Source organism: Hyperolius riggenbachi, chromosome 3 (assembly GCF_040937935.1).
Source record: "Hyperolius riggenbachi isolate aHypRig1 chromosome 3, aHypRig1.pri, whole genome shotgun sequence".
Lineage (NCBI taxonomy): Eukaryota > Metazoa > Chordata > Amphibia > Anura > Hyperoliidae > Hyperolius > Hyperolius riggenbachi.
In genome coordinates this window covers 10,727,965-10,749,524 of record NC_090648.1, presented here as the reverse complement: position 1 = coordinate 10,749,524, position 21,560 = coordinate 10,727,965, and the positions used below count along the sequence as shown (strand labels likewise).

Sequence of the window (21,560 nt, the reverse complement as noted above, 5' to 3'; positions counted from 1 at the left end):
CCTGCTACAGTTGGTCATTGGGTGACTGGGGTTCAAATGCTGGAGAGGGGGTGAAGCCACAAACAGCCAATCTGATTTGTTTCATTTCATGGGAATATACAAATTATTGATGGCAAGGACCCCAAAGCTCACAAACTTGGTCATTGAGTGTTTGTGTGTTAGGGTTAGAAAGTTGGCGGAGCCAACACCAGTCAAATACATACACAGGCAACGCCGGGTCATCAGTGGGTGGAGACAAATACAAATTCCCTGGGAAAATGTATACTGCAGCCATTCTTACACTGTTAATGGCAGGGTTCTCAAACTTTGCACAGTTGGTCACTGGGTGACTGAGATTAATATTCAGAAAATTGGGTGGAGCCTTCAAACGTGAATCAAACTTCACCTATTGCTTTTCAAGGGGAATATTTAATTGCTGCCATTCTTGCACTGTTAATGGCACAGGCCTCAAACCTGGTACAGTTGGTCATTGGGTGACTGGGGTTCAAATTCAGAAAAGGGGGTGGAGCCACAAACAACCAATCAGATTTTTTAATTTCAATGCAAATTATTGATACCAAAGACCGCAAAGCTCACAAACTTGGTCATTGAGTAATTGTGTGTTAGAGCTAGAAAAAATGGGCGGAGCCAACATCAGCCAAATACATACCCGGGCAACGCCGGGCAATAAGCTAGTATAAAATAAAACTGTAGGATATCTAAAAAAAAATCTTTTTTTAGAAGAAAGAGGATAGGTACAATTGTTTTTCTCATCAGTTTATTTCCTTTAAAGGATAGCCGAGGTGACATGTGACATGATGAGATAGACATGGGTATGTACAGTGCCTAGCACACACATAACTAGGCTGTGTTCCTTTTTTCTTTCTCTGCCTGAAAGAGTTAAATATCAGGTATGTAAGTGGCTGACTCAGTCCTGACTCAGACAGGAAGTGACTACAGTGTGACCCTCACTAATAAGATATTCCAACTATAAAACACTTTCCTAGCAGAAAATGGCTTCTAAGAGCAAGAAAGAGATAAAAAGGGGAATTTCTTATCAGTGAGGGTCACACTGTAGTCACTTCCTGTCTGAGTCAGGACTGAGTCAGCCACTTACATACCTGATATTTAACCCTTACAGGCAGAGAAAGAAAAAAAGGAACACAGCATCGTTATTAGTGTGCTAGGCAGTGTACATACCCCTGTCTATCTCTTCATGTCACATGTCACTTCGGGACATTTATTTTCGATTCAAGATTTACAATCATTTTTTCTGATTGATTGTAACATTTGAAGAATCTGATCAATGAACCACACGTGTGTTAAGTTTTTCCCCAATTAATAAAAAAAAAAAAAAGCAGCACTATGGCAAAAAATTGTAAGGTTTTAAATATGTGCAAACATATACAAATAAGAAGTACATTTTTTCCAGAGTGAAGCTGGATTCACAGTGGTCAGTTGCATAATGCATGTGTCTTAAAGAGAAACTCCGACCAAGAATTGAACTTTATCCCAATCAGTAGCTGATGCCCCCTTTTACATGACAAATCTATTGCATTTCACAAACAGACCATCAGAGGGCGCTGTATGACTGATTTTGTGATGAAACCCCTCCCACAAGAGGCTCTGGTACCGCGGTACTCTGGGCAACCTGCCACAATGTAACAATGTTCACAGACAGGAAATGGCTGTTTACAGCTGTCTGTAACAGCCAAAACATCTAGGAGCAGCTACTTAACCTGCCCACAGTAACAATGTCACCATGTAATACATGTCAGAATGTGAATCTGGGAGAGGAAAGATTTTACAATGAGCAAACACTGACTAAATCATTTATACGTAGAGTGGATCAGGGAGGTTGGCCCTAGAGCTGCGCAGCCGCACTCGCGGCTATGCGGACTGCACAGCCATGGCCAGAGCAAACGGCCATTTTAGGAGAGGCAAGAGAGCCCGACCGGCCGTGGGGTCAGCAGCTGGTTCGGGGGGCTAATGAGCGAGGGGACCCGGCAGATCGGAACGGAGGGCGCGGACGGCGTCCTCCGTGCCTGAAAAGATGAGGCAAGTGATTAACTTTTTTTCCTCATTTCGCCTCGTAAGTCCTTTAAACAATGATGCTGGCCAGCCTCCCTGCTCGCTAAAGTTTTTTGGCAGTTGGACAGAGCAACTGCCATTCACTAACTGCTTTTGAAAATAAATAAATCCCTAAGGATCTCCTATGAAGAGATGGACTAGCCCAAAACCTGTCGCTTCTGACAGATTTCTTCTACCTACTGTAAGTGACAGCAAATAGCAAAAATGTAATTTATGGCCCATTTTACTCTGGAAGAAACGTATTTCTTATTTGTATATGTTTGCACATATTTACATTTTTTAAATTTTTCGCTATAATGCCCCCTTAAGTGAATAAAAACACCCCACAATTTTACTTACCTGGGGCTTCCACCACCCTCCTGCAGTCCCCAGTGCTCGCGCCGGTACTCATCGATCCTCCGGTCCCCCGCCGCAGCTCCGTTTCGCTTTGGCCGCTGAGCATGTCGCCGGCCACTGCACCTGTACGGCCTTGGCCACGCGCATCCTCGTTCGCACTCCCATTGCGGGGAACATGCTGCGCAGGCGTAGTACGAATCTATACTGAGCCTGCGCAGTAAGCTCCCGGTAATAGGAGCAGGAACGACATCGCACGTGGCCAGGGCTGTACAGGTGCAGTGGCCGGTGACATGCTCAGTCGCCAATAGCGAAACTGGGCCATATGGCAGGGGAGCGGAGGATCAATGAGTACTGGGGCAACTCCAGAGGGCCGGTAGCAGCCCTGAGTAAGTAAAACTGCCTTTTTTTTATTCTCTTAAGGTTTCCTTTAAAGCATACATGTCAAACTTTGGCCCGCCAAATCTGGCCCTCAGAGCCATTACATTTGGCCCTCAAGAGGTTTTCCCACTTCACCCCCAGGGAAGCTATATTGGGGGTGAAGCCCTAGACCACCAGGGAAGCCATACGGGGGAGGTAGGGGGAAACCACTAAACACTAGTGAACTGTATAGGGGAGGATGGGGGTCTCTAGACACCAGGGAACTGTATAGGGGAGGGAGGACCACTAGGCATCAGGGAACTGTAATGGAGTTGGAGGAGGGCCAATAGAAACTAGGGAATTTTATAAGGGAGGGAGAAGGCCACTAGACATTGAGGTTGGTCCGCGACTAGGTACCAGTGTACAATTTCAACTACAGTGACCAGATTTTTGTAGGCTCAACCTGGGACGGGGGGAACTGGGGGGGGGGGGGGGGGCGGCTGCGGCACGCCGAGAAATAGGGGGTGTGGCGCGCGCAGCGCACAGCGCCGAAAAATGTGGTGTCTGCAGCGCGCGTGGCCATGACATTCTATGGGCGGAGCTAACGTAATGATGCAACTGCGAGGCATAAGAAAGCATGTATTAGTATGCCATAACCCCAAAGCAGCAAACACAGCCAACTATGACCATTAAATAATAAATGTAGCAACAGTTACCCCAGACACCACAAAATTAACGCAATGGGCAACATGTCAGCACAAAATAAACGCATTGCTGGCAACATTTCAGCACAAAATAAACGCATTGCGGGCAACATGGCAGCATAAAATAAACGCAATGGGGGCAAACATGTCAGTACAAAATAAACGCAATGGGGGCAAACATGTCAGTACAAAATAAACGCAATGGGGGCAACATTTCAGCACAAAATAAACGCACTGCGGGCAAACATGTCAGCACAAAATAAACGCACTGCGGGCAAACATGTCACCACAAAATAAACGCACTGCGGGCAAACATGTCAGTACAAAATACACGCACTGCGGGCAAACATGTCAGTGCAAAATAAACGCACTGCGGGCAAACATGTCAGTACAAAATAAACGCACTGCGGGCAAACATGTCAGTGCAAAATAAACGCACTGCGGGCAAACATGTCAGTGCAAAATAAACGCACTGCGGGCAAACATGTCAGTGCAAAATAAACGCACTGCGGGCAAACATGTCAGTACAAAATAAACGCACTGCGGGCAAACATGTCAGTACAAAATAAACGCACTGCGGGCAAACATGTCAGTACAAGATAAACGCACTGCGGGCATACATGTCAGTACAAGATAAACGCACTGCGGGCAAACATGTCAGTACAAAATAAACGCACTGCGGGCAAACATGTCAGTACAAAATAAACGCACTGCGGGCAAACATGTCAGTACAAGATAAACGCACTGCGGGCATACATGTCAGTACAAGATAAACGCACTGCGGGCAAACATGTCAGTACAAAATGAACACAATTTGGGCAAACATGTCCGTACAAAATAAACGCACGGCGGGCAACATGTCAATACAAAATGAACGCACGGCGGGCAAACATGTCCGTACAAGATAAACGCACTGCGGGCAAACATGTCAGTACAAGATAAACGCAATGCGGGCAAACATGTCAGTACAAAATGAACACAATTTGGGCAAACATGTCAGTACAAAATGAACACAATTTGGGCAAACACTTCACCTGCAAGAAAAAGCATTTACTCACCTGGCAGAAGACGTCCCCTCACGCAGCCGGTGTAATGTCAGCTATTGCAGCCCCGCACGTTGTGCAGCCCCGCATGCGCAGTTGGAGCCTGCGTCCCATGAAATTGTGCAGCCACGTAAAACGTCCTAAATATCTCCGCTTCCGCACCACGTACACCCCCGAAATTTTCAGGGGAGGGAGGTGACCCCCAGATCTAGCTCTGTGCCGAATTGCAGCCCCCGAGCCCCGCTGGTTTCCGAGACTGATTGCAGCAAACCTATCTCGGGAACTAGCGCTCGACACAGAGCTAGATCTGGGGGTCTCCTCCCTCCCCTGAAAATTTCGGGGGTGTACGTGGTGCGGAAGCGGAGATATTTCAGGTAAATAATGTCTAACTTCCCATTGAGCATGCGCAATACTCAGTGAGGAAGGCTGCTTCCGGGCTGCAATATCTGACATTACACCGGCCTCTGGTGCCTCTGGTGTGTGCAGCTCCCCCTGGCCTGGACGATCTTCAATCTCCCGCTCAGCCTCTCACAGGCAGAGCAGGGCTACGGCAAGATGGCGTCCGGAGGCGGAGCCCTGTACTGGAGACAAATAGTCTCCAGTACAGGGCTCCGCCTCTGGACGCCATCTTCCCGTAGCCCTGCTCTGCCTGTGCCTGCCGGAGGAGAACATTGCAGGCTGGAGCGGGGCTGCGGGGAATGAACTAGCGCAGCGTCTAGTAGACGCTGCGGCTAGTTCATTGTACGGTGGCCAGAGTCCCGAGGCCGGGACGTCCCGCTGCTAAAAGCGGGACGTTTCCCGGGACCTCATGCAGCCTGGGACAGCGCCCCCCGAAGGCGGGAGGCATCCCGCGCAATCCGGGACGTCTGGTCACCGTATTTCAGCGCACTTTGCATTTGAATTTGACACCCCTGCTTTAAAGGGAACCTGAGATCTGGTTAATGGGGGTATTTATACTTACCTACGGCTTCCTAAAGCCCTGGGTATCAATAAAGTCTCCACAGGAAGGCCTGTCTGTGGAGGATGGGAAGGAGGCCGTGTGCAGGTGCAGCTCGGGGGAAGGCTCCACAGGAAGGCCTGTCTGTGGAGGATGGGAAGGAGGCTGTGTGCAGGAGCAGCTCGGGGGGAGGCTGCACAGGAAGGCCTGTCTGTGGAGGATAAGAAGGAGGCTGTGTGCAGGAGCAGCTCGGGGGGAGGCTGCACAGGAAGGCCTGTCTGTGGAGGATGGGAAGGAGGCCGTGTGCAGGAGAAGCTCAGGGGGAGGCTGCACAGGAAGGCCTGTCTGTGGAGGATGGGAAGGAGGCTGTGTGCAGGAGCAGCTCGGGGGGAGGCTGCACAGGAAGGCCTGTCTGTGGAGGATAAGAAGGAGGCTGTGTGCAGGAGCAGCTCGGGGGGAGGCTGCACAGGAAGGCCTGTCTGTGGAGGATCAGAAGGAGGCTGTGTGCAGGAGAAGCTTGGGGGGAGGCTCCATAGGAAGGCCTGTCTGTGGAGGATAGGAAGGAGGCTGTGTGCAGGAGCAGCTCGGGGGGAGGCTGCACAGGAAGGCCTATCTGTGGAGGATGGGAAGGAGGCCGTGTGCAGGAGCAGCTCGGGGGGGGGGGGGGGGGGGAGGAGGCTGCACAGGATGGCCTGTCTGTGGAGGATGGGAAGGAGGAGGCTGTGTGCAGGAGCAGCTCGGGGGGAGGCTCCACGGGAAGGCCTGTCTGTGGAGGATGGGAAAGAGGCCGTGTGCAGGAGCAGCTCGGGGGGGAGGCTGCACAGGAAGGCCTGTGTGTGGAGGATGGGAAGGAGGAGGCTGTGTGCTGGAGCAGCTCGGGGGGAGGCTGCACAGGAAGGTCTGTCTATGGAGAATGGGAAGGAGGCTGTGTGCAGGAGAAGCTCGGGGGGAGGCTGCACAGGAAGGCCTGTCTGTGGAGGATGGGAAGGAGGCTGTGTGCAGGAGCAGCTCGGGGGGAGGATGCACAGGAAGGCCTGTCTGTGGAGGATGGGGAGGAGGCTGTGTACAGGAGCAGCTCGGGGGGAGGCTGCACAGGAAGGCCTGTCTGTGGAGCATGGGAAGAAGGCCATGTGCAGGAGCAGCTGGGGGAGGCTGCACAGGAAGGCCTGTCTGTGGAGGATGGGAAGAAGGCTGTGTGCAGGAGCAGCTCGGGGGGGAGGAAGCACAGGAAGGCCTGTCTGTGGAGGATGGGAAGGAGGCTGTGTGCAGGAGCAGCTCGGGGGGAGGCTGCACAGGAAGGCCTGTCTGTGGAGGATCAGAAGGAGGCCGTGTGCAGGAGCAGCTCGGGGGAGGCTGCACAGGAAGGCCTGTCTGTGGAGGATGGGAAGGAGGCTGTGTGCAGGAGCAGCTCGGGGGGGAGGATGCACAGGAAGGCCTGTCTGTGGAGGATGGGAAGAAGGCCATGTGCAGGAGCAGCTGGGGAGGCTGCACAGGAAGGCCTGTCTGTGGAGGATGGGAAGAAGGCTGTGTGCAGGAGCAGCTCGGGGGGGAGGATGCACAGGAAGGCCTGTCTGTGGAGGATGGGAAGGAGGCTATGTGCAGGAGCAGCATGGGGGGGGGGGGGGAGGATGCACTGGAAGGCCTGTCTTTGGAGGATTGGAAGGAGGCTGTGTGCAGGAGCAGCTCGGGGGGAGGCTCCACGGGAAGGCCTGTCTGTGGAGGATGGGAAGGAGGCTGTGTGCAGGAGCAGCTCGGGGGGAGGCTGCACAGGAAGGCCTGTCTGTGGAGGATCAGAAGGAGGCCGTGTGCAGGAGCAGCTCGGGGGACGCTGCACAGGAAGGCCTGTCTGTGGAGGATGGGAAGGAGGCTGTGTGCAGGAGCAGCTTGGGGGGAGGCTCCACAGGAAGGCCTGTCTGTGGAGGATGAGAAGGAGGCTATGTGCAGGAGCAGCACGGGGGGGGGATGCACAGGAAGGCCTGTCTTTGGAGGATTGAAAGGAGGCTGTGTGCAGGAGCAGCTCAGAGGGAGGCTGCACAGGAAGGCCTGTCTGTGGAGGATGGGAAGGAGGCTATGTGCAGGAGCAGCACGGGGGGGGGGGGGATGCACAGGAAGGCCTGTCTTTGGAGGATTGGAAGGAGGCTGTGTGCAGCAGCAGCTCGGGGGAGGCTCCACAGGAAGGCCTTTCTGTGGAGGATGGGAAGGAGGATGTGTGCAGCAGCAGCTCGGGGGGAGGCTGCACAGGAAGGCCTGTCTGTGGAGGATGGGAAGGAGGCTGTGTGCAGGAGCAGCTCGGGGGGAGGCTGCACAGGAAGGCCTGTCTGTGGAGGATGGGAAGGAGGAGGCTGTGTGCAGGAGCAGCTCGGGGGGAGGCTGCACAGGAAGGCCTGTCTGTGGAGGATGGGAAGGAGGCTGTGTGCAGCAGCAGCTCGGGGGAGGCTGCACAGGAAGGCCTGTCTGTGGAGGATGGGAAGGAGGCTGTGTGCAGGAGCAGCTCGGGGGGAGGCTGCACAGGAAGGCCTGTCTGTGGAGGATGGGAAGAAGGCTGTGTGCAGGAGCAGCTCGGGGGGAGGCTGCACAGGAAGGCCTGTCTGTGGAGGATGGGAAGTAGGCCGTGTGCAGGAGCAGCTCGGGGGAGGCTGCACAGGAAGGCCTGTCTGTGGAGGATGGGAAGGAGGCTGTGTGCAGGAGCAGCTCGGGGGGAGGCTGCACAGGAAGGCCTGTCTGTGGAGGATGGGAAGGAGGAGGCTGTGTGCAGGAGCAGCTCGGGGGGAGGCTGCACAGGAAGGCCTGTCTGTGGAGGATGGGAAGGAGGCTGTGTGCAGCAGCAGCTCGGGGGAGGCTGCACAGGAAGGCCTGTCTGTGGAGGATGGGAAGGAGGCTGTGTGTGCAGGAGCAGCTCGGGGGGAGGCTGCACAGGAAGGCCTGTCTGTGGAGGATGGGAAGGAGGAGGCTGTGTGCAGGAGCAGCTCGGGGGGAGGCTGCACAGGAAGGCCTGTCTGTGGAGGATGGGAAGGAGGCTGTGTGCAGCAGCAGCTCGGGGGAGGCACCACAGGTTTGTTCTGAATATCATGATAACATCCCTGCGCTACCCTTGCAGCAGGGATATTGGGAGGGGAGGGGACTGTATGCTGGGGGCCGGACTACATGTCCCATGATTCATAGCAGCGACTGTTCGGTGACATTACCCAGCTGTGACATCTCTGAAATCCCAGTGGCTGATTTCAGCTTGTGGCTCTGTTAGCTGGAGAGGGAGAGTGGGAAGAAACTAATCACCGTTGTCATCCCAACACAGGAAGTTCAGCCATATTGATTTTTTCAGCAACTTCGGCAGCAAAATACAGGAGATAAGAAATGAGCAAACGGCAGAAGAACGTTGTCATTTATCTACGTGTTTGTGGGTACGAAGTGTCCCGTTCAGTTTAACCCTTTGCTTGCCCACCGCTGGAGTCCCTGGGCAGCCGCAGCAGGAGGGCAGAGCGGACACGTTTGCCGTGCATAGGCCTCAATTAGAGTGACCAGATTTTTTTGGGTCCAACCTGGGACGGGGAGGGGGGGGGGCGCAGGGAGGGGGGGGGTGCCGCACATAGCGCGCCGCGGTAAAAAGTGGGGAGGACTGAGGAGCACGCAGCGACGAAGACTGGGGGGGGGGGGGCTGCGGCGCGCGCAGCGAAAAACGGGCGTGGCCATGACATTGTATGGGCGGAGCTAACGTAATGATGTAACAGCGAGGCATAAGAAAGCAGTGTTTACGCCATGATGTGGACAAACGAGACTTTGCATCATGGGTGTGCAGAAACTGTGCTATGCTATGCTAATAGTATACCGTAACCACAAAGCAGCAAACATAGCCATCTATGACCATTAAATAATAAATGCAGTAACAGTTACCCCGGACACCAGAAAATAAACGCAATGGGCAACATGTCAGCACAAAATAAACGCAATGCGGGCAACATGTCAGTATAAAATAAATGCAATGCGGGCAACATGTCAGTACAAAATAAACGCAATGCGGGCAAACATGTCAGTACAAAATAAACGCAATGCGGGCAAACATGTCAGTACAAAATAAACGCAATGAGGGCAAACATGTCAGTACAAAATAAACGCAATGTGAGCAACATGTCAGTACAAAAGAAACGCAATGAGGGCAAACATGTCAGTACAAAATAAACGCGATGCGGGCAAACATGTCAGTAAAAAATAAACGCAATGCGGGCAAACATGTCAGTACAAAATAAACGCAATGAGGGCAAACATGTCAGTACAAAATAAACGCAATGCGAGCAACATGTCAGTACAAAAGAAACGCAATGAGGGCAAACATGTCAGTACAAAATAAACGCGATGCGGGCAAACATGTCAGTAAAAAATAAACGCAATGCGGGCAAACATGTCAGTACAAAATAAACGCAATGCGGGCAACATGTCAGTACAAAAGAAACGCAATGCGGGCAAACATTTCCCCAGAAAATAAACGCAATGCGGGCAAACATTTCCCCAGAAAAGAAACGCAATGCGGGCAAACATTTCCCCAGAAAAGAAACGCAATGCGGGCAAACATTTCACCAGAAAAGAAACGCAATGCGGGCAAACATTTCCCCAGAAAAGAAACGCAATTCGGGGAAACATTTTCCCAGAAAAGAAACACAATGCGGGCAAACATTTCACCTGGAAAAGAAACGCAATGCGGGCAAACATTTCACCTGGAAAAGAAACGCAATGCGGGCAAACATTTCACCAGAAAAGAAACGCAATGCGGGCAAACATTTCACCTGGAAAAGAAACGCAATGTGGGCAAACATTTCACCAGAAAAGAAACGCAATGCGGGCAAACATTTCACCAGAAAAGAAACGTAATGCGGGCAAACATTTCACCAGAAAAGAAACACAATGCGGGCAAACATTTCACCTGGAAAAAGCATTTACTCACCTGGCAGAAGTCTCCGGCCTCTGGCGCGCTGCTCCCGGGACCACCTTCCTCCTGCTCGTCTCTTGCGCTGACAGGGCTACGGCAAGATGGTGCCCGAAGCCCTGTACTGGAGACACAAATAGTCTCCAGTACAGGGCTTTGGTAGCCATCTTGCCATAGCCCTGCTCGCCTGCCGGTGTCGGAACGCCGGAAGACTAAGGAGGCTGGAGCGGGGCTGCAGGCAATGAACTGGCACGGCGTCTATAGACGCCGCTGGCAGTTCATAAGGATAGAGTGGCCAGGTCGCTGCTGAAAGTGGGACGTTTCCCGGGACCTCATGCTGCCTGGGACAGCGGACCCCGAATCCGGGACGCGTCCCGGGCAATCCGGGACGTTTGGTCACTCTACCTCAATTCACTAAGCTTTATCAAACACTTTATCAAACGTTTGATAATTTACCTCATGAGTAATTTTGAATTCCCTAAGGTGTTATAGATTTATTGAACATTTTATGGATAAAACATTTGATAAATCTATAACACCTTACTGAATTCAAAATTAGATTTTACTCATGAGGTAAATTATCAAACGTTTGATAAAGTGTTCGATAAAGCTTGGTGAATTGAGGCCATTGTCTGGAACAGTCTTACAGGACTGGACTTTACATGTACGCGAGGCACGCCCCTACATCGGGCCTCACTACAGAGGGTGCATGGCTGTCCTGCTGGCGGCGTGTCCTGTGCTCTGCAGCGCGACCCCTTCTAGCGTACCTCACATGCCTCGAGCCGGCGCCGACTCTCACCGCCCTCTCCTGTCGCCCGCTTCGCGTCCTGTCACCATGGTTACCTCCGGTGGGTGCCTCTCATGATGTCAGAGGTGCCGTAGAGAAGTAGACATAGTGGTAGGACGCAAATTCAGTGGCAACAGAGCGGTAAGAGTCGGGGGCAGAGTAGAGGGACCAGAAGTGACACACTTCAGAGGTGACATACAGGACAGGGGGACCAGAGGTGACATTGACACAGAGGGGGACAAGAGGTGACACAGTGGGGGACAAGGGATAACACAGAGGGGGACAAAAGAGGGACGGGGAACAGACGGGGACAAAAGAGGCACAGGGGGGACAGAGGGGGGCAAAAGAGGCACAGGGGGATTTGCGGTGACACATAGGGGGACAAAAGAGGCACAAGGGAGACAGAGGGTGACAAAAGAGGCACAGGGGGAACTGAGGTGACACAGAGGGGGACAAAAGAGACACGGGGAACAGAAGGGGACAAATGAGACACGGGGAACAGAGGGGGACAAAAGAGACATGTTAGAATGTAAGTATACTTGAATTCCAGGCCTTAGGTACTAAAGTCTAGTAAAGACTTGAGAGGCCGGGTCTCTTGGAGAGAAATTATGAAGTCATATACGCAGCAGCGCCGTAAGGCAGATCGGCGTTTCCCGGCCTCTGATTGGCCGGGGATCGCCGGCATATGATAGGCTGAGGCGTCAGCAGGTCTTAAGTGGTTTCCCATGGAAACGGTCGCTCGATCGAGCGGCCTTTCCATGTCAGTTCACGGAGGGTGTCTCCGTGAACAGCCGGAGAGCCGCCAATCGCGGCTAGCCGGCAAAATGTAAACACGCGGGGAAGAAATCCCCGCTGTTTACATCATACGGCGCTGCTGCGCAGCAGCGCCGTAAGGCAGATCGGCGTTTCCCGGCCTCTGATTGGCCGGGGATCGCCGGCATATGATAGGCTGAAGCCTATCCTTCAATGCGCAGGACGGATATCTGTCCTGCGCAGCCCATGGAGGGAGAGGGAGGGACGGGAAGGCAGGGAGCGCCGAAAACGATGTGGAGGGGGGCTTTGAAGAGCCCCCCCCCCCCCGCAAAGCGCAGCAAGCCGGCGGCGATCAGACCCCCCCTGCAGGACATCCCCCTAGTGGGGAAAAAAGGGGGTAAGTCTGATCGCCCTGCTGTATTCACGATCTGTGCTGCGGGCTGGAGAGCCTACGCAGCACAGATCAGGCAAATCACCCCTGGTCCTTAAGTGGTTAACAGGGACGGCGCCACCATAGAGGCAAAGGAGGCAGCTGCCCCAGGGCCCCAGAGCTTGTAGGGGCCCCCAGTGGCTACAAGAGGAAAAAAAATTTCAAATCGGCCTTATAGTTTTTGAGAAAATCGATTTTAAAGTTTCAAAGGAAAAAAAATACACATTTAAAAACCTGCCGACTTTAATGGTTAATAGCAAATCCACCTTAAATGCTAGAAACCCTAAATTTGCAGGATATGTTAAGGAGATCATAAGGAATAAGAGGAAAAAACAATTTTTCGAAAAGACCTTATAGTTTTTGAGAAAACCGATTTTAAAGTTTCGAAGGAAAAAGTATACTTTTAAATGCGGTAAATGTCACTTTTAGTAGCAAACCTAACGGTAGTGTAATTTTACATACATCAAACGAAAGAGCAATACATTTCCTGACAGGGTTTCCAGGGGGTCCATACGCAGCCGCAGCGCTTTGGCCAGGGATCGCTATACAGCCGTAATATGGCTGTATGAAGGTCCCTGGCATTTTTTCCTATTTTCCCAATTTTTTTTTTTTTTTTTATTATGTGGGGTCCCCCCTCCTGAAACTTTTTAACCCCATGTCCCCCATGCAGGCTGGGATAGCCAGAATGTGGAGCTCCGACCGATTGGGACTTCACACCCTGACTATACCAGCTGCAAAAAAGGTCCCCTAATGCCGATTTTCAGGGACGGATCAAGACCAAGTTGCGCCTGGAGCAAGGTCAGGTTTTCGCGCCTAAAGGTCAGGCTTTGGCGCCTAAACTGGCATTCATTTTGCCGCCTTTTCAAGAATTCAACAAACTGCGCCTGGGGCAAGATACCCTCCTGCCCCCCCCCCCCCCCCCCCCTAGATCCGTCCCTGCCGATTTTTGTTTTGGGGTATATGTTGGGGGGGCCACCCAGGTTTATTTTGCCCTGGGGCCCCATTGTTGCTTAAACCAGCCCTGGTGGTTAAGCACGGACCTACCGTCTTTCCCTGAAAACAAGACAGTGTCTTATATTAATTTTTGCTCTAAAAGATGTGCTGGGGCTTATTTTCAGGGGATGTCTTATATTTCTATTAGGAAGTGTCTCTCAGCAGAACATTTCCTGTTCCTTTGCACTGTGATGTTCCTGGATTTGAAAGTATGCTACTGTACTGATCAGGCACCTGCCCTGTCTTCCCTGCACACAGCTGATAACCTTGCTGTGTGCTGAGATGACAGGATCAGTACATAGCAAGGAAATGAACAGCGCTACTTAAAAACAGATGAGTGCCTACCTGCAAAAGAGTGCAAGCCCCACTTATGGGATAAAATACACACTGAGCATACACATGACCTGTCTACCACTGGAGGAGGATGTTGGTTTCCTGTAACAGCTTGCATGCAAACTATTAAGTACTCGTCCCTCCCACTGCGAAGAAGTCAATCCTCCATGGGAGGGGCCTAACACTAACTAAATCCTACCTATGCATATGCATAGCCTAGGCGCGCTACCAAGTAAAATTGAAAATTGCGCAAAAAGTGGGATCAGCACATCATTAGGCCGCCACTGAATGGCCTCTCTGGGGGGGGGGGGGGCTCAGCGCATCTCTGATCGGAGGCCATTCGGAGACGGCCTGGTGATGCACTGATCCCACTTTTTGCGCAATGACAGGATCAGTGCCTGATTGGCACTGCACCACTGTGTCCCCACTTACTGGCTGCCTCTTCCTCCTCTTTAACTTCCGCTATGGCTTATTTTCGGGGTAGGGCTTATATTTCAAGCATGCTCAAAAAAATTACAGCTAGGGCTTATTTTCAGGGTAGGTCTTATTTTCAGGGAAAGAGGGTATAGTCCCTATCTTGTTTGTTAACCGGGGACTACCTGTATTTCGCGAGTCACTTTACTAGTTACATCTTGTTAGTACTGAGTATGACCTTTTTTTGCCGTTAGAACTGCCTTAGTTCTTCATGGCATTCTGTCCATATTGACATGACAGCAATCCTACAGTTGGCTCCACCCACATCATGTCATGGCCATTTGATTTCTTCATTGGCGGGGCTGTGCCCATTTTTCTCCACTCCCTTCGAAGTGGGGGGACCCCAAATTATGGGCTGCTTGGGGCCACAAAAATCTTAGCTGTGCCACTGCGCAATGGACTCAATGGATAGCTTCAATACAGACATATCCAAGCAGATCCTGCAGATAACACAGGAGGCGTCAACATGTCCATTTATCTGATGGTCCCTGTTGCAGTCCTCTTTGATGTGTAGAGTGAATTTAGCCTCTATGTGATCTCTTACCAAGGCCCAACTATACTTTCTGAAAGTTTGCTCCTTTCCACCTTCTCACTGCCCAGTTATACTCATGTGCATGGCCGGGCTGCGCAGGGGCCCGGGAGACAGTAGCCACTGGGGGGCAAAGCACCCCTTACCTGGCCATATGCAAAGTATGAGGAGCAAGCTGGAATAGCTGCCTGTCTTGGCGCTGCTGGGATCCCTCTTTGCCCTGTTGCAAGGTCATCACATATCCTCTCTATGATGCCCTCTAGTGGCACGTTTCATTACGTGCACCACTAGGGGAGTGAGAGAGGAGGGGGGCTGCGACTGTGTGAAAAGGGTGAGGAGAGACCCTGGCGACACCTAGAGAGGAAACTATTCCAGCTTGCTCCACATACTCTGCATGGGGTGGGGGGGGCTGCCTGAAACAGGGGCACATAAGGTGCTGGACTTAGGTCCCCTGTGCCCTGAGTGAAAGAAGACTTTGGTGCCCTGCAATATAGAAGATATCTCATGGCAGACACGTTCATTCCTGTGCTGTAGTTTTGAGGTGACGGTGCCATGATAAAAGCAATGCGCAATGACGGTCATGTCATAGACAATTGAGGGAATGACACTAATGACATAAAAAGTGACGTCACATACCATCAACCTACCATCGATCGAAGGCAAGTTTGAGCTGCTCATGGAATGGTTGAATACAGCCTTTGATCGATAATATGCTTTGCATCTTGCAGATATGGATTGCCTTGTGTGGCGCACTGATCGATATCACTTCAGCAGAACTTGATGTGTGTCAGTCAGATGGATTGAGTTTATTTTGCGTTGGGCTTAGCTTAAAGGTCTTGGGTTGCTTAGCTTAAGGTTGGCCACACTATTATGCATATGTTTTTTCAATCCCAGAATTATGATCGCTTTTTCCAATTGTAAGTTTTGAAAAACTTGATCAATGTATCACCCACGTGTTAAATGTTTTAATTATGAAAAATTGATTAAACTTCTAAATCGATTAAACTTACCCAAAAAATTGCTTGGGTCTACAAACTGACAAATTTACACTCTATTCTATACCAGTGATTCATTTCTTTAGGTGGAGGCGACAAGAGGAGGATAGTTTGTCAATGTGTGGTTTGAATGAGAGTCCAGTCCAGTATTACACCCAGGCACTGAATCTGGGGGTCGGAGGTTATTGAAGTGCCATCAACGAAGATTGTGAGGTTGGGCAGGGGCATTGAATTGTGGGGTGAAAAGATAACCATTTTTGTCTTGTCCATGTTGAGTTTCAGAGGAGGACATGAAGGAAGAGATAGCATTGAGACAGTCAGGAACACCAGCTGTAAGAGCAGTTAAATTAGGAGCTAAACGAAGATTTGGGTGTCATCAGAGTATAGGTGGTACTGGAAACCAAAGGAAAGGAACTGATCATCTGACCAAGACTATAATTGATGACAGAGAAAATTAGAGGTCCAAGGACTGAGCCTTGGGGAATTCCAACAGTGAGGGGACGTGGAGAGGAGGTGGAGCCGGAGTAGGCAACTCTGAAGGTCCTATCTGTAAGATAAGAGGAAAGCCAGAAGAGGGCATTACCATGAATGCCAATGGATGAGAGGATTTGGAGAAGGAGAGGATGGTCCACTGTTTTGAAATCGAAAGAGAGATCTAGAAGGATGAGAATACAGTAGAGGCCTTTAGATTTAGCGGTTGTCAGGCCATGGTTTCTGTTAAGTTGCTGGGGTGAATCTAAATTGGAGGTCATCAAACAGAGAATTAGTGGTAAGGTATCGGACTAAGGGCACCTACAAACGCCCAACTAGCGCGCAACCAACCGGATGACGTGACCAACCACATGACCTGACCAACCGCATAACCTTTACGTCCACACGTCTAAACAACCAACTAATTTACATACTGATAACTAGAGATGTGGCGAACGGTTCCCGAACCGTTCGCCGGCGAACATCTCTAAATTCATGGGCCTCTTACTACTTCCGGGTCGCAATGACCCGGAGTAGTACGCCTGCGCTGCCCGGCGGAGCGCGTCCTAGATCGCGCTCCCGTTGTCGGGCACTCTCTGCGCATGTGCGTGACGTCATGAGTGACGTCACGCTCATGCGCAGAGAGCGCCCGGCAACAGGAGCGCGATCCAGGACGCGCTCCGCCGGGCAGCGCAGGCGTACTACTCCGGGTCATTGCGACCCGGAAGTAGTAAGAGGCCCAGAGAGGTTCGCCAGGCGAACTGTTCGGCCCAACTCTACTGATAACTTTCAAAGAATAAAAAGCTCCGGGCACCAGTAGTGTTGCAATACCACCTCTTTATTTCATCCCCATCCGACAAGACATACAGCAGGGCTAGTCTGACAGCTGTTTCGCAAGCTTAACGCTCGCTTCCTCAGAGACCTCTCCAATTCCTAATTTACATACTGCATGCGCAAACGGAATGATGGACTGCACAATAAGGCTGCATTACAAACAAGTACAAGTCGTTCAAACGACATGCACACACACAGCCAACTGCAAGATATCAGCCAAACAGGCATGTGAGTAGAACCTACAGTTGGATCGGGCAAAAATCCTGTTATCAAATGCTTGTCTAGTCGTTCGACGGACTAAAAGTCAGACGATAATCAGGCAGCAGGTTGGTCCATGTGTAGAAGGCTTAGGTGTTGGTAAACGTGGCTCTGGCACTCGTGTCATTTGGAAGAGAAGTGGAGGAGAGAGATAGGGCAGTAGTTGGGCAGTGACACCCCCAGAGAAGCACGAGCTTCCCCTGTGATGCCGCACATTAAACAGAAAAGCAATTCATTAAACTTCGGCCACCATCACTGCAGTTCAGCCCAGACCCGAGTTGTAAGTTTCTTCTGCTGAATAACACACAGTTTCCAGGAGCTCGGGTCACCTGTGCTCTGCAATGCTATCCAGCCACCATTAATCACAGCCACAGCCAGCGCTTGTTCTCTGCAGATTGTATGTGCTCCTCATGGCTGCATCACTTTCCCTAATTAGCTTCTGCCACAGACTTCTGTAGGGACATGAGACTGCGAGCCCTACAGAGGGACAATTAATGACACCTCCTCTTCAGTGTTCCAGAGAAAAGGGCTGTTACCGTATACTGATACATGTAGTGCACAATACAGCATAGTGCTACCTTCCACTGATAATAGTGTGTGACTGCGGTGAGGACATTAGAGTGTAAGCTCCTCTGGTGCAGAGTCTGATGGGAATGGATCAGTGATCTCTGTACAGCGCTGTGGTATATGTCGGAGCTATATAAATGTATTATAATAATAGTGTGTGACTGTGGTGAGGACATTAGAGTGTAAGCTCCTCTGGTGCAGAGACTGATCATCAGTGATCTCTGTACAGCGCTATGGTATATGTCAGAGCTATATAAATGTATAATAATAATAGTGTGTGACTGCGGTGAGGACATTAGAGTGTAAGCTCCTCTGGTGCAGAGACTGATGGGAATGGATCAGTGATCTCTGTACGGCGCTGTGGCATATGTCGGAGCTATATAAATGTATTATAATAATAGTGTGTGGCTGTGGTGAGGACATTAGAGTGTAAGCTCCTCTGGTGCAGAGACTGATGGGAATGGATCAGTGATCTCTGTACAGCGCTGTGGTATATGTCAGAGCTATATAAATGTATAATAGTAATAGTGTATGACTGTGGTGGGGACATTAGAGTGTGAGCTCCTCTGGTGTAGAGACTGATGGGGATGGATCAGTGATCTCTGTACAGCGCTGTGGAATATGTCAGAGCTATATCAATGTATAATAATAGTGTGTGACTGTGGTGAGGACATTAGAGTGTAAGCTCCTCTGGTGCAGAGACTGATGGGAATGGATCAGTGATCTCTGTACAGCGCTGTGGAATATGTCAGAGCTATATAAATGTATAATAGTGTGTGACTGTGGTGAGGACATTAGAGTGTAAGCTCCTCTGGTGCAGAGACTGATGATCAGTGATCTCTGTACAGCGCTGTGGAATATGTCGGAGCTATTGTGATATAATATAACCTGTGTAATGATAATAATGATCATAGGACTGTGGTGGAGGAATTAGACTGTCAGCTCCTCTGGGACATCTGAGTCGATAATTGTTTGTTATCTGTGACAGATTACAGATATCTGAGCGGAAGGCGGACCGCCCCCTCGTTCTGCGTCCGTCAGAGATAAAGTCGTCCGGAGGCCGGTATGGCAGATTTCTCTGGTCGGTGGTGACGCGGGGACGGCGGCGCTGTTGGCGGTGCGCTGTGGCCTTGCCGGGCAGTGTTGGGGGGATCAGGTAGTAATTGCAGCCCCTTCAGTTGTATCTGGAGCAGAAGATGAAGCTGAGATCCATCAGAGCTGCCTGCTGCCCTCCCCCTCTGGGGAGCCATTTATCTCCTCTATAGTGACAGCCGACCCCTGACCTTGCTACTTATTGGCTGACACTGCAGACGGCGGGGTCACCTCCGTGCCCCCCCCCCCCCCCCCTCTTGCTGGCAGTGACACATCTGACTTCTCTCCCTGCAAAAGAGCAAATCTCTTCCCACAGTGACATGCAAAGAGAGCCCTTCATCTATGGAGGTATCAGCAGAGGACAATCGACTTAACCCTGACGTTACTAAAGCTTGCTACACACATCAAATCTTCATTGGCCAATGTTAACACATCCGTGTAGTATGAGACCTGCACAATATGGTCATAGTATTCCAAACCGGTTGGCCCACATACTGCTCTATAGAAGAGGTGAAATTGGTCAGCAATCCTACTAATATAATAAATGGGAAAGTTCGGATGTTTGGATGTTTGTTATTGGATCATGCAAAAACGGCTGAACGGATTTGAATGACATTTGGCACACACATAGTACATTACATGGAATAAAGTATAGGATACTTTTTATTCCCATAACCAAAAAGGGGGCGGAGACAAATACAAATGTCACTGGAAAATGTAAACTGCAGCCATTCTTACACTGTTAATGGTGGGGTTCTCAAACTTTGCACAGTTGGTCGTTGGGTGACTGGGATTACTATTCAGAAAGGTGGGTGGAGTCTATAAAAGCCAATCAAAATTAACCTATTGATTTTCAAGGGGAATATTTACATTGCTGCCATTCTTGCACTGTTAATGGCACAAGCCTCAAACCTGGTACAGTTGATTATTGGGTGACTGGGGTTTAAATTGATAAAAGGGGGTGGAGCCACAAACAGCCAATCTGATTTGTTTCATTTTAATGCAGGTTATTGATGCCAAAAGCCTCAAAGCTCACAAACTTGGTAATTGAGTAATTGATTAATTGTGTGTTAGGTTTAGGAAAAGTGGGCGAAGCCAGCACCTGCAAAATACATAATCCGGCAATGCCGGGTTATCAGTGGGCGGAGACAAATGCAAATTTCACTGAGAAAATGTAAACTGCAGCCATTCTTACACTGTTAATGGTAGGGTTCTCAAACTTTGCACAGTTGGTCACTGGGTGACTGGGGTTAATATTCAGAAAGATGGGAGGAGTCTATAAAAGACAATTAAAAATTACCTATTGATTTTTCAGGGGAATATTTCATTGCTGCCATTCTTGCACTGTTAATGGCACAAGCCTCAAACCTGGTACAGTTGAGCATTGGGTGACTGGGGTTTAAACTGATAAAAGGGGGTGGAGCCACACACAGCCAATATGATTTGTTTCATTTTAATGCAGGTTATTGATGCCAAAGACTGCAAAGCTCACAAACTTGGTCATTGAGTAATTGATTAATTGTGTGTTAGGGTTAGGAAAAGTAGGCGGAGCCAACACCAGCCAAATACATAATCGGGCAATGCCGGGTTATCAGTGGGCGGAGACAAATGCAAATTTCACTGAGAAAATGTAAACAGCAGCCATTCTTACACTTTTAATGGCAGGGTTCTCAAACTTTGCACAATTGGTCACTGGGTGACTGGGATTAATATTCAGAGAAGTGGGTGGAGCCTACAAAAGCCAATCAAAATTTACGTATTGATTTTCAAGGGGAATATGTAATTGCTACCATTCTTGCACTGTTAATGGCACAAGCCTTAAACCTGGTACAGTTGTCCATTGGGTGATTGGGGATCAAATTCAGACAAAGGGGTGGAGCCACATCCATTCAGATTAATTTTATTTCATTGCAAATTATTGATGCCAAAGATCGCAAAGCTCACATACTTGGTCATTAAGTAATTGTGTGTTAGGGTTAGGAAAAGTGGGCGGAGCCAACATTAGCCAAATACATACCCGGGCAACGCCGTGCGTCCAGCTAGTTACCCAATAAAAATTGGATGTGTGTATGCAGCCTAAAGGTGGACACACAATTCGATTTTTTAGCTTTTTTTTTGAGCAGAGAAATCTGATCAATTTTACTACTTGTTTAACCTATTTTGGTTCCTGGACGTAGAAACTACGTCCAGGAACCATGCGCGCTACCGCGTGCTCCTGCGGCCGATCGCGCGCGTTCACGCGCGCTCCCGGCCCGCGGTTCGTTAGCCAGGCAATCAGTGAATCGGGCTATGGTGCCCGATCACTGATTCCTCTCCCCCGCTGAAAAGGCGACAGCTTCTCTCGGAAGCTTCGCTTTTTCTGGCTGTTCCCTCCCCGATGCGTCACTCTAAGCGCGTGTTACGCTTAGAGTGACGTCATGTAAACAAACTCATGGCCGCCATCTTGTGGCCAAAAAGTAAAACTACAACAAAAAGTAAAAAAAAATAAAATCAAACACACAATTACATTAAAAAACTATGGTTTACATCCCACCCTCCCAAAAATACCCAAATACATTGTTTAATATAAAAAAAAAAAAAAACCATCACAATAATAAAAAAAACCATGTAAATATTTACCTAAGGGTCTAAACTTTTTAAATATCAATGTAAAGATGAAATATTTCTATTTTTTTTTTTTAA

The 21,560-nt window shown here is 50.0% G+C and overlaps 1 protein-coding gene across 2 annotated transcripts in view; it reads right to left on the bottom strand.

The window, feature by feature from the left end:
* The window catches only part of NLGN2 (neuroligin 2), a 476,375-nt gene that overhangs the window by 417,998 nt on the left and 36,817 nt on the right, over window positions 1-21,560 (bottom strand). The window contains exon 1 of one of the 2 annotated variants that reach the window (XM_068273847.1): window positions 20,179-20,218. The exons of the other annotated variant lie outside the window; for it this stretch is intronic. The gene's annotated coding sequence lies outside the window, so the exon portion shown is untranslated. Of the gene's footprint in view, window positions 1-20,178; window positions 20,219-21,560 lie in introns of those variants that run through there. 2 annotated transcript variants of the gene reach the window in all.